Source organism: Dreissena polymorpha, chromosome 2 (genome assembly GCF_020536995.1).
Source record: "Dreissena polymorpha isolate Duluth1 chromosome 2, UMN_Dpol_1.0, whole genome shotgun sequence".
NCBI lineage: Eukaryota > Metazoa > Mollusca > Bivalvia > Myida > Dreissenidae > Dreissena > Dreissena polymorpha.
The window spans coordinates 69,223,795-69,238,102 of NC_068356.1; the positions used below are offsets into that span (position 1 = coordinate 69,223,795).

The following is a 14,308-nucleotide window of genomic DNA, read 5'->3' on the forward strand; positions in this document are numbered from 1 at the left end:
TGTATTTTGTAAAAGGACTAATTGCTTTATTGAAATAGTCTGTGAAAGAGAAAGAGTTAAAGACCATGGCAGTTTGAAGTGCCTAATGTATCAGTGAGGTGTAGCCATTTGTTGTTCATAATATACTAACTGGACAGAACAAAAGAAGAAAAACATCATTGATACCGCAAATATGATTAAAAAGTTGAGATTCCTAATGGCACTGTCCAATTTTCAACACCTTCATTTTGCTTTTTTCTTGAAAATGCACAATATATATCTCACACCTTCTGCACTTCAAACTGTCTCATCTGGAACATTGCAGGTGAAAAGATGTCATTTTCACTGCATCTTGAGTTACAATCTATTCATCTGGACTATTCATGTTGCATTCTGTTTGGATTTATCATAGATTTTTGCCAATGAATAACTCTGTAAGCATTAAATCTCCATTTTGTCCCGAAAATTCCTGTCTATCCCATAGTCCTCAATAAAAAGATGTTATTAATTTACTGTTTGGAAAACTTAGCATCAGAGAAGCTTTTGCCACAACACAAATGTTGGAATAATACTTTTGTAGTATGTCCTAGTGTGCAACCCTGCTGTTTCCCAATCTTCATTGTGCCCGGAGGGACCAAATTCAAGTACTGATGTGCACATTTGTATTTTGGAAGCACATTAAAGAAGGCTTTACTAGATAATATCAGTATGTGTGTCTATATAATCTGGCATTTGGGAATCTAACATAGACATATCTTGCGGTCTGAAGGAGCCTCCATGTCTATGGAAAATGAAATTTTATTTTCTGTTTTCGTCATAAAAATTTAACAACAAAATATTATACAGCCACCTCTTGTATTGTTGATGTTCGACCATTATTTACAATAATTACAATTTCTACTTTTCAAATGTGTTTCTTCTAAAGATTAGAATATTTATAATTAGTTAGGAAATGTCGCTTAAGAAACAAAAACTTCCTTGTTCTTAATATTTGGCTTCTAATATTTTAGAAGTCAACAAACAGCCAATCTTTTTAAGAAGATGGAGAATCAAATTTGCATCACTGTCACATCACTATGATAGTTGTGTGTTTAAACTTAAGAAGGAAACACCTAAACTTTATGGCCCTTACAAAGTAAAGGATGCTACACTTCCAGAATTAAAATAACAATGGTCACTTTCATGGAACATGCTATCTCTAATATCTTGAATTGTGTGTATTTAAACTTGAGTTTGCGAGACAATGAAATTATTCGAGATAATCCTTAAGTGTCTGAAACAAGTAAATTTAAGTAAATGAGCAGCATTCTGCAAAATGGGGCTTAACCCTTTGCATGCTGGGAAATTTGTCGTCTGCTAAAATGTCGTCTGCTGAATTTCTAAAATTAGCATTTTCTTCGATTTTTTTCAAAGAATATTATCAAAATAGCAAACAGGTTGGATCCTGATGAGACCCCACGTTCTGTGGCGTCTCATCTGGATCCAAACTGTTTGCAAAGGCCTTCAAAATTCGGTTCCCGCACTGAAAGGGTTAATGCATGTGTGGAAAATCATACTGCACAGGCATATCTATGACATTACACTTTCTGCCTATACTGGATTTTTGTTTATTAGAAACTTCTTTTTACCAAAAAACAAATCCATAAAAAAGTGGCACTTTAGGCGCATACATTCATTCAAGTTTTCCTGGAGCGTGGTTCAAATGTTAACACCGAAATTTACAAAAGTTGTACTCACAACAATGTTGAAATGTTCCAACATATAATGTTGAAGTGTGATAACAAATGCAAGACCAGCACTTCCTACCCCCTAGCTTGTACCAGCCCAACTCCCAACAATATCTCTTCTGTTTTGTATTTTGTTATCAATTTTATTGCACCTTGCAGCAGCCTTAGACAGTGCCTTGAGCAGCCAATTTTACAGCCAGGACACTAGTCATCCCTCAACCCACCTAGGTTGATAATTACATAATTTTATGAGCGCGCTGTGTATGGCTTCTGCTGCCCCCTTTGATGTCAAGTTTTTCTAGAAATTCTTAATTGGATTTTAATAAACTCCTAATGGTTGTAGTGATTCTTGGCATGTTTATTTCATTTTTCAATGCATCAGACTGTAAGGCCACGACATTTTTTTTTATTGGTTTACAAAAATTATTTTGAAAATGGTCCATCGGGCGGTCGAAAAAAAAAAAAAAAAAAAAAAAAAACATCATTGGAAAAAAGAGTTAATGCTAATAACATCAGAACAAAGACAACATATCTTTTATAACCTTAACACAGAGACAAAAAATCAAATTATGCAATGAAACACATCTATATCTTCAAATGAAATGAGTCCTAACAGCACCTTATGTAACATCAGGCAATTTTAAACGCTCCATTACATGACATGCGTTCTTCTCCCATTAAAACGAAAAACTGCGCTTCATTTCCATAATTGGATGCGCACCATTACGCAATGCGATGCCAGTTGCATAAATCTTATATAAGATAAACTACTCATACACAAATTACCCGGTATGTGTTTGCTCTTACTCGACTTATGAGATCGTACATGAAAAAAAAAATCGAGGTAGATCGATCCATGCGTCGTCGCGGTAATGTTTGTCAAAGTTGTTGTTGTCATGAAAACTCGTTGATTTACAACGCAAAACGTCTTATTTGAACTGACGCGAATTAATTTAATCATATTTGTCAACTTCGCTTTTGCTTTATTTTGATAATTTAATCCAAAGTTTAATGTTAGCAAGTGTTTTTTTACTGGAATTGTAAACAAGGAGTCAGTTAAAGTCTTCCGAAAATGTGCAGTCTGTGTGAATTGACAGTTTGACGTCATCAAAGGAAAGCCGCTTTCTGTCGGAAGCAATAAAGCGACAAATTTAGCGCCGAAAAAATTGGCTTCCTTTGTCTAGCAATCAACATGCCGAACCAATCGTGTGTTTGTTTCTCAATTGCAATCCTCCAATTTAATAAAAGCACGTGCATAGCTCCGCCTTCGAATCTTTTGCAGAGAACGGAGGCGGAGTTTAACGGTTAATTGAGCTAGTGTTTTACACAAGTTGAGTTCCGATTTGCCGAAATTACTCGGCCCTAAGCATTGAAACGACAAATACATTTATCAATGATTTTCCGAGATATACCGATTTGTTCCGATTTCCAAACTTTCTGTACAGTTCCTATAAACTATGGCGGACGTGTTTACAAAATTCCTAAACACATATATCGTAAATAATGGCAGTGTTTTATTGGATTATTTATACTTATTATCAAATACTATCGGGTTTGTTTAATATAATTAACATGTTAAACAATATAGTTGCGTCACAGACACGGAAATAAATTTTGATGGGGTCTACATTCGACTGACGCTGATTTTCTTATTGTCTGTAATTTTTACCCGAAATAAATTTTGAGAAGTGCCCATAAAAGGACTGGTACATAATGTGTCACATTGAAAAATATCCCGATCTCTGCAATATATGTGAACCAATCGTTGATTGTACTTACTTGATTTTATTCGCAACCGTACTCAAACCGGATCGTTTTTTTTCTCATTTCGCTCATTTTGAAGTGCGGTCGGGAATAAAATATTTAAAAAAAAAGACGATTTTCCGATTTTATTTTTTTTCCCATTTTCCAAAAATTAGGGTCGGCGGTTTTGTAAACCAAGAAATATAAAAGTCGTGGCCTAAAGCAGGTGTTGAAAACAGATGACTGGGTCTGTTCTGATAACTTTTTTATGTGTTGTGCTTTTCTCATGTGCGATAAAAAAAATGTGTGACTGTGAACTTTTGGACTGTTTAAAATTGGTAAACGGACGTATTCCAATGATGGCACATTATTTTCCGCGAAAAAGAAATAGCAATACGAAACAAAACATGAAAATGCACTATATACTACTCGCTAAAATATTAAAAGCACAACATGTTTTTAGACAATAAATATGGTAGAGCTGGGTCGGAGGTCTATAATATGCCCGCTGTAATCATAACTTCCTAGGGCCTTTGGCAGGCCAACCTCTGCCGTGTGTAATAGTTTATATTACAAATCATCCTTGTTTGTTCCTTCATTAAATTCATGTCTGAATCAGTTTTCTGTACTTTTATTTCCATTCAAATTATTAAGCAATATCTTATGTATCTTGTGTGACGTAATTTCTGTGACGAAACACAATATTTTAAGCTATGCTCTCTTGATTTAATACTACCATTCAGACATGGTGGTTAATTTAACAATTATATATTGTTTAAAGCATCAAACGAATCCAAAACAAATTTCGGATTGTGTGTGTGTATTTCATGTTATGACTGGGCATTCCATCACGTAAATCGTTCGACACAATGGTAAACATTCCAATATTCGATACAAATGTTTCCAAATAGTGAGGTTTAAAAAAATTCAGATGAATGGATTGAAGAACGGAAAATGTAAGTGCATAATGGTTGTAATTATATTAGTTGTTTGCTTGCAAACAACAAAGGTTAATACCATGTTTTGCAATCCTGATTCCTAAGTACTAAAATCCTGATAAATGGCGGAAGAGTATTTTTCTGCATATTTACATAGGCCACAAATAGTTAAGTGTCCTTTCTTTACTTCAGTTAGAGGTAAAATGTTTACATAATTCCATTAATAAGGCCCTGGCTTATGGATATGTAAAATTTGAAATAGTCCACTATGTGCTATGTCATAGTCACGTTATTTTCACAGCACAGGTCATTCAAAATCTGAGGCCTTTAAAAGACCAGGGAAAATACAACTACTGCTGATCAACTTAAAGAGAGAGGAAATCTCATAGATACATTCACCATCTGTCTCGAAAGTGGTTTCGAACTTTTGTCGCAGTTGCGCAAACTTTCCTTTTCCATCTTTTTTTGCACATCAATTAATGATTTAGTCGATGACATGTTTGCAACCTGTGTGACACCAATTATGGTGTGCCTTTAATCAAGCGCTCCAAGTCGATTAACAGCTTTATGTAACAAGAAAAAAGCTCAGGCCAAACCAACAAAAGAACCTGTTAAAACAGTTTGAGCAATCTGATAATGCGACCCTCGCTAATTTGAGGCACTTCGACCATGTACGAGTATTTTTTGGGCGTATTTATTAAATTAATGTCTGGAAAGATGTTGTTTCAGTTAAATTTATAAGGTGTTAGATAACACTCGGTAAAAATGTTGATGTCTGAATAATTATGTTAGGTCACATAAAACTTAAACTGCTTAATAAGTTTTAGTGGTACCAAAACCAGGTTATCTTGCAATGTACAGATTAACTGCTTTATCTTTAAGAAATACATTTCATATTTTATACATGTAAATATCTGTAATGAAGATGAGGCTTTTACACTGGCTAGCTCTACTGGCAGAAGGCCTGAAGAGCTTATGTCATGGCGTGGTTTCCTTCGTCCGTCTGTGCGTGCGTTAGACTTTTTCTTGTTTACACGATAAAGTCCCCAGTTTTCATCTGATTCTTTTCAATCTTGTTCAGTGTCTTTGTATTAATGAGGACTCGAACCATATTGAAAATGGGTTACATCAGAGTAAAAAGTCCAGAATTATCTCCCTTGAATTTGAGAAAATTGTGAAATAAGGCTTGTTTACGCAATAATTAGTCCACAGTTTTCATCCAATCATTTCCCAACTTGCAAAGTGTCTTTATCTGAATGATGAGGCAAACCCTATTGAAAATAATGAGCTAGATCGGAGTTTTAAGTCCAGTATTATCTCCCCTTGAATTTGAGAAAAAAAAAGAAAATCTTTAACATTTTGCCATAACTTTTGCAATATTGAAGATAGCAACTTCATATTTGGCATGCATGTGTATCTCATGGAGCTGCACATTTTGAGTGGTGAAAGGTCAAGGTCATCCTTCAAGGTCAATGGTAAAAATAAATAAAAAATCAAAGCGGCGCAGAAGGGGACATAGTGTTTCCGACAAACACATTTCTTGTTTGTTTACATGTAAAGTTCTATCCTTTTGAAACTTCAACGGATGTTTTATATCATCAAGGGCCCGAACCCCATTGAGAGTGAAGAAAATTTGTCTAACTTATTGTTGAAAAGGAGCCATTTGAAGTTTAAATTTTACGTTTCTTCTTGTTTATGCAATAAATTTCCCATTATGGGTCTGTTTATTTAAAACTTACTCAGATTGTTCATACTATCAAGGGCTCAGCCCTATTGATTCCAGCTAGTAAAGCGATTCAGGCCCTCATGGGCCTCTTGTTTTGTCTACAAATGCTTTGTAATTGTTTCCCTATGTAATTATACTGCATTTGAACTCAAGTCATCTGCTAATACCAGTTTGTATGAAACAAGTTCATAAAAAAATAACACCAAGACTTAACAGGTATACTGAATTAATTAAGAAACCTTTGCAGTTATGATATCCTGACAGAGGTTTATAAGAAACCCTCCTTGGTTTTAAAACATTTAGTGTTTGCTTTGAAGACACCTTGCAGAAGCCTTTTTTCAATCTGTTTGGTTTTCTAATAGCTTGCAATCGCAAGATATCATCAGTGCGTTCTGATTGATGCCAAAGTCTGCATTATTTTTTTTTTAATGATTGTAATAGGTAAGGAAAGTAGATCTCAAATGTTTAGGAATTGGATGTTTATTTGATAATTATACTGTCTTGGTATCCGCAGTATTCTTTAGAAAAGGAAAGGAGATACAGGATAAATTATGGCTTGAAACAAAAGACCTTTGAAATGTTTGTTTTTATAAGCTCTACTGGCCGAAGGCCTGAAGAGCTTATGTCATGGCATGGTTTCCATCGTTCTTCCGTCCAAGCGTAGCGTTAGACTTTTTCATGTTTACACAATTAAGTCCACAGTTTTCATCCGATTCTTTTAAAACTTGTTCAGTGTCTTTATATTAATAAGGACTCGAACCCTATTGCAAATGGGTTACATCAGAGTAAAAAGTCCAGAATTATCTCCCCTTGAATTTGAGAAAATTGTGAAATAAGGCTTGTCTACACAATAATGTCCACAGTTTTCATCCAATTATTTCCCAACTTGCACAGTGTCTTTATCTGAATGATGAGTCAAACCCTATTGAAAATTAGCAATATCGGAGTTATAAGTCCAGAAATATCTCCCCTTGTAGTGTTTTATACAGGAAGGAAAAAGGGCGTGGTGCAAAATTTAAAAAAAGGGCACTTTAGCGCGCGACATCCATAAAAAGGGCACAAATATATCTGTATAGTGACTTAATAACAAGCTTTGTTACACACAAACATTGTATGTATAGTTTTTTGATTTATTGTTGAATAATTAAACCAACAAAATCCAGAATGTATATTTTATTATGTGTTTTATGTTTTCATGTAGTAACAAAAAACAAGATTAAACACCATAGGATATATATCTTATACACACTATAGCTTTTCAAAGAAGTCTTAGAATACTGTTAAATGAGTTACCCTCTTAAACAATTATTTATATTTAAAACGTTACACACATTGCACAAACAAGTCCTTTATATGTATCTTAAATGGAGATTCACAAACACTAACACTTTGTTGAATAGTCAGAAAGTTCTGCGTAATGACATTGTTTTCATGACCATGTGTTGTATTGTGTACATTTTATTTCGCAAAAAGTGTAACTAGGAACAGCGCCGTACTGTCTTTTGTTCATTGTCAATTAATTCAATACACGTTAATTGGTCTCCGATATAAACTTGTTTTGCTTACAAAGCAATTTGCATCAATTTCTAATTTACGTTTCGTCGAAAGTGGAATGCCAAAATCGGAAAGCGTACGTTGCGACATTCTAAACATGAATGATAAGTGGTACAAGTTCAATATTTTTGTAAAATTCATATCTGTGTTTGCCAATTAACATATTTTGACAAGTTACAAACGAGTCATAATGTTCTTAATTGAACCAATGGTGCAGGCCTACTACTGTTACAACAATTAACAACTTTAGGCCAAACAGGGTCCAAGACGGGGTATCAACTTCTTTGCCGACATTCACACGTTATTGTAATCAAAACATCGTGACAATAAACAAGCACGTGCTCCAATTAGGCGCGGTCTGCCTTACCGTGAACAGCAAACGTGTTAAGATTGTCGTCTGCTACAATTCATCAACACATGTCTACTGTGAGCCCGCGCCAATTGTATTGGATAGGAGGCGGGGCGTTATTTTAATCGACAGCTTTAATATGAGCCTGCGCCAATTGTATTGGATAGGAGGCGGAGCGTTATTTTAATCGGCAGCTTTAATATGAGCCTGCGCCAATTGTATTGGATAGGAGGCGGAGCGTTATTTTAATCGACAGCTTTAATATGAGCCTGCGCCAATTGTATTGGATAGGAGGCGGAGCGTTATTTTAATCGACAGCTTTAATATGAGCCTTCGACAATTGTATTGGATAGGAGGCAGAGCGTTATTTTAATCGACAGCTTTAATATGTCACGGGTTGCTATTTTCGGCGTATGGCCAATTTTCAGGAAGTACAGTGGACGTCATGGGGTTTTGTAATCGGCGTTTGGAAACAATTATCGGGCGTAATAAACGGCCGTACGCCGCTTAGCACAAGCCCTGTTAAAATTAATTTTTATTAACTTAAAACTGTTTTGCATTAAATTGAAATCAAATCAATATTTTACAGATACAACTGGTGTGTTTTTTAAATTTAATTACGCGTAAAAATAAATGTTTTGATATAACTGAATTATGCATGAAATGTACAATTTCCACGTGAATAACATCGAGGTTCGTTTTCATCAAGTCTCCAAAGTAACTGTGCACGATTGTATCCGGACCGATTAGTGTTACAAAGCCACTGAAATTATCGATTGATATTGACACATGGTTATTCACGCATGACGTATTCACAACCGCGCGAATCTTCGCTGATAATAGTCGGCTTAGAAGCTTGGTTAAGAGGCAATTAAGATGTTATCAATAAGGTCGCGCACGGCGGAAAACAAGGCGGCGACCTTTGAAAAGGGCAGCGTGGCGCTGATTTGCTTTGAAAGGGGCAGCGAGGCGCTTCAAAAAAGCGGCGTGGCGCCGCGCCACGCTAAAACGGCCTGGATAAAACACTACCTTGAATTTGAGAAAAAAATGAAAATTCAGTTTTTTTATGTGATAAAGTCCATAATTTTCATCCAATTCTTGGCAAACTTGCACAGTGTCTTTTTATCAATGAGGACTCAAACCCTTTTGTAAAAAGAGCAATATCGAAGCAATAAGTCAAGAATGACTTCCCCTTGAATATGAGAAAATTTTGAAATCCCGCTTGTTTACGAAATTAATTTCACAGTTTTCATCCAATTATTTCCAAATTTGCACAGTATCTTTATATCAATGAGGACTTGAACCCTAATGAATATGAGCAGTATCGGAGAAATAAGTACACAATAATCTCCCCTTTAATTTGAGAAAGTTCTCCATGTTTGTGCGATTAAGTACACAGTTTCCATCTTATTCTTTCCAAACTTGCACAGTGTTTATAGCAGTAGAGCGATTCAGGCCCTCATGGGCCTCTTGTTTGCCTAAGTTGAGGTAATTGTAATCAAATGAAAAACTTTTGGTCTTCATGGTCTTCTTTTTGTCTGGGTTTCAAAAACACACTTTCACGTAATATGTACTAAAAAATTAAATCTCACCCCAAGCCTTCAGACATTTTGGAAGTAATCTTAGCCATAATCTTAAATAGGAGTCATAGCAACTGTAGGTTAATGTGCAACAATAATTTACTTTTAATGTCTAGAGATTTAATTTCAAAGCATGAATCATAACATATCTTATTGTGACATCTGATATGATGATGGTCCGAAAAAAAAAAAGTAACTTTGAAGATCAAAACAACAGTGCCATTGGTTGCCAAAGTTGTTAATATGCATATACAACTTGTAAATCATTAAGAAAAAACCTTAAGACTATGATGACTGTGGTTAAAAACCTCAGTGAAGTTAACAAAAACAATTAATTTATCCTATAAAGATTTATGTTTTCCAACAAAATACAGTGAACTTGATGGATTCTTCCTGAAATGCTCTGATCTTTTCTGAAAATTTATCTGACAGAAAGCATTAAACCAAAATGTATGTGTGTTGTTTCACAAATCCTACCCAACAACCTCTCTTGGGGAGAGTTTGGCCAAAGCTACCTTCAGGATGGGAGAGTCCCAGCATAACTTACCTCCAGACAGGAGAGCTACTGATGCTGATGTTTCCATGCACTGCTGACTTGAATTTGACAGCATAACTGATTACACTGATAAGGGAATGTTTATTACTAGGATGTGTTTTGCTGTTTGATTTATTCCCCGGTTTTACACTCAAATAGCTGGAAGATTATAGCACAGATTAGGATTTCTGTTTAGAAAATCACTTTAGTCTCTGCAAACTTGATTCATGTATTCTCATGGTGCTCTTGAATATCGGTTTTGAAACTACTTTATTACCCATTTCCAAACAACATGAGCTTGCACTTATTTAGGTTGGAAACATACACATTTGATGTTATTATTATCATAATTATTTTTGCTTAAAACTCTTTTTGATTAAATATTGTGAACTATAAATGTGTGCTCAGAACTGCACAGGCTAATCTGGGATGACACCTTATGCACATGCATTAAGCAAAGTTTTCGCAGAACGAGGCTCAAGAGCACTCAGTATCCTGCAATATGTAGCTGATGTTCTGAGAACTACACATAGCACCGCTCCCATGTGTAGACCCTCTAATGAACATAGATACGCAATGTGTAGGAAGGTCCCTGATGACGATATTACTCATGCCGCTGCAGCTGCTGTCTCAAGGGTGAACTCAACGTCTAATCACTTGTTTAATAGAAGCAGCTACAATGTACCGAAATTAGTCCCCATTATTTGTAGTGTTTTTAGATATAAAGAGAATTTCTTAGTTTACAGCCCACATTATGGGTAAATATTAATTGAATCATTTCCCATCTTCCTGCTAGTAATTGGTTGCTTTATTGCGTACACTGCCATTTTTCTAATTCGTGAATGTCAATGAGCAGGCTTCACGCTCATGCATTAATTGCCTTTTTTTCACGCGCAGCTCGTATAGATGTATGGTAGTTTATGGATCATTAAGACATATGCATCCGTTTATACATACAGTTAAACTATTAAGAATCTGTGGTTGTATGATTCAGTAAAAATTAAACAGTTCAGTTTGTTTAATGCTTCACCCATCAAAGACTAGATACCATAATTTTCATTTTTAGCTCATCTATTTTTTGCAGAAAAAAAAAAGAGCTATTGTCATCACCTTGGCGTCGGCGTCAGCGTCCGGTTAAGTTTTGTGTTTAGGTCCACTTTTCTTATAAAGTATCAAAGCTATTGCATTCAAACTTGGTACACTTACTTACTATCATGAGGGGACTGGGCAGGCAAAGTTAGATAACTCTGGCGTGCATTTTGACAGAATAATGTGCCCTTTTTATACTTGAAAAACTGAAAATTTTGTTAAGTTTTGTGTTTAGGTCCACTTTATTCCTAAAGTATCAAAGCTATTGCTTTCATACTTGCGACACTTAATTACTATCATAAGGGGACTGTGCAGACAAAGTTATGTAACTCTGACTGGCATTTTGACAGAATTATGGCCCCTTTATACTTAGAAAATTAAAAATTTCATTAAGTATTGTGTTTTGGTCCACTTTACTCCTAAAGTATCATAGCTATTGCTTTCAGACTTTGAACACTCGCAAACTATCATAAGGGGACTGTACAAGACAAGTTGCATAACCCTGGTTGTCATTTTGACAGAATTATGGCCCTTTTTGGACTTAGTAACTTTGAATATATGGTTAAATTTTGTGTTTACATCCACCTTATAAAAGTATCAAGGCTATTGCTTTTAAACTTCAAATACTTTTATACTATCATGAGAGTACTGTACCTGGCAGGTTGAATTTTACCTTGACCTTTGTATGACCTTGACTCTCAAGGTCAAATAATTAAATTTTGCTAAAATTGTCATGACTTCGTTATTTATGATCAGATTCGATTGATACTTTGAGAAAACAACTCATACCTGACATACTACAATAGACTCCACCCAAACCATCCCCTATGCCCCCCCCCCCCCGAATCCTCCCCCCCCCCCCCGCAAAAAAAGTGACTTTTATTTTTCATTTTTTTTTATTCTTGAAAGATCATCCTATAAATGACCACACCCTCTTTATACCCCCCCCCGACCCCCCCAATTTTATTTTTTTTTAAACATGGTTAAAAAACACAAATATTTATTTTTATTATTTTATTTTTGAAGGACCGTCCAACTATCCCACCCAAGAACCCCCCCCCACCCAATTTTTTTTCTTATTTTTGGAAGATAATGTAATGAATGACCACACCCCCACACTATACACCCCTCTCCACCCGACCCCTCCATCTTTTTTATGCACCCCTTCAAAGAAGAGGGGGTATATTGTTTTGCACATGTCCGTCGGTCAGTCCACCAGATGGTTTCCGGATGCTAACTCAAGAACGCTTAGGCCTAGGATCATGAAACTTCATAGGTACATTGATCATGACTGGCAGATGACCCCTATTGATTTTCAGGTCACTAGGTCAAAGGTCAAGGTCAGTGACATGATATAGTAAAATGGTTTCTGGATGATAACTCAAGAATGCTTAGGCCTTCCCCTGCGAAATGTTGTTCTGCAGTTCACGAATAATTCGTGAACAGTTCATGAACTGTTCGTGAACTGAGTTCATGAACTGTTCACAAATAGTTCGTGAACAGAAAATGAGCCACGTCTGTGAAAAGTTCTTGAAATTTTAGTTCATGAACTGTTCATGAACACTAATGGCATGAAGTGTTCATGAAATATTCTTGAAACCTAATGGCATGAAGTGTTCATGAACTATTCTTGAACCCTTATGGCATGAAGTGTTCATGAACTATTCTTGAACCCGTGTTGCATGAAGTGTTCATGAACTATTCTTGAACCATTATGGCATGAAATGTTCATGAACTATTCATGAACATCAATGGCATGAAGTGTTCTTGAACAGTTCATGAACAACACAATTCTTGAAAAATTATTCAGGGTTTTGCTGTTCACGAACAGTTCATGAACATTTTCCTTCTATTTTTCAATGGCTCATTTTCTGTTCATGAACTGTAAGTGAATAGTTCATGAACCATAGTTCTTCAAGAGTTCATGAACTGAGGTGGCATGAAGTGTTCATGAACTATTCATGAACAAGAATTTGTCAATTTATGCAAAGGTTATCATAAGTGTTACTAAAGCTCAACAAACAGGTCAGGGTAAGAAGAAACAAGTCTTGTATTAGCACATAACATATTGATAGCAACATATAACAATAATTTAAATATAACACTAATAACTGAGATACAAGTGGTTTGATAATATTCTTTAAATTTCATAATACAACTTTGCACTATATGTTCATGAATAATTCATGTATTGAAAAGATTATGAATAGTCTCATTTTCAGTTCAAGAATCATTTACTAATCAATGGTTTCCCTGAAATGGTTACACTTACAGTGCCAAAGAACTTGAAATGGAACCAATGGCTGATCAGTTCAGCCGGTAATTTATTAAAGACTTACATTTTCAAATATAACATAAACCATGTGCCTTCCGTTTCAACTTCCTGTGCACACAATATTCTTTCTTTGTAAAAACAGCAATGCAATCTACATTGAGTTCTTGATATCAACTTAAACTGTTCTTGAAATAAGATGTCCTTAAAACGTTCTTAAACTTGTCTTTTAAGTCTTCCAAGAACAATGACAGATCCTTTTAAGAACATATTGGATTCTTAAAAAGTCCATCATACGTTCAAAAACATTGTGTAGACCTGTTTAAGAACATCAGAAGGAAACATGTTGTTCAAAAAAGTTCTTAAAGTGTTCAAGAATATTTTAAGAATAATTCAAGAACAGGAAAGGTCCTTAAAAAGTTATTGAAGTGTTCCTGAAGGCAGTTCTTGAACAGTTCTTGTACAAATGTTCTTAAAATTCTCTAGAACAGGTCAAGAACTCTAACTTACAGTGGTGAAAGTACTGTGCATATTCATACTAACTTCACAGGTTTCACAAATCTACAAGATTTGTATGCTAGACATTTCAATATTACTTTCAAAAATATGTATGAAACATCTAGCACAAAGGAATTCATGAATTATTCATGATGGATCCTTAAAGTCTGTCTCAGAAAAGTCATTAGAAATACTTGTGATGAAATGTTCATCACTAAGTATTTATGGTTAGATGAAGAACTGTTCATGAACTTTGAAATGTTCAACAATAATTCATAAACAGTTCATGAACATGTCTTAAGAACAGTTCATGTCCAA

General features: G+C 35.2%; 1 protein-coding gene across 1 annotated transcript in view; it reads left to right on the plus strand.

The window, feature by feature from the left end:
• LOC127867483 (inactive tyrosine-protein kinase transmembrane receptor ROR1-like) overlaps positions 1–14,308 on the plus strand; it is a 255,390-nt gene that overhangs the window by 69,158 nt on the left and 171,924 nt on the right. The window lies entirely within an intron of this gene.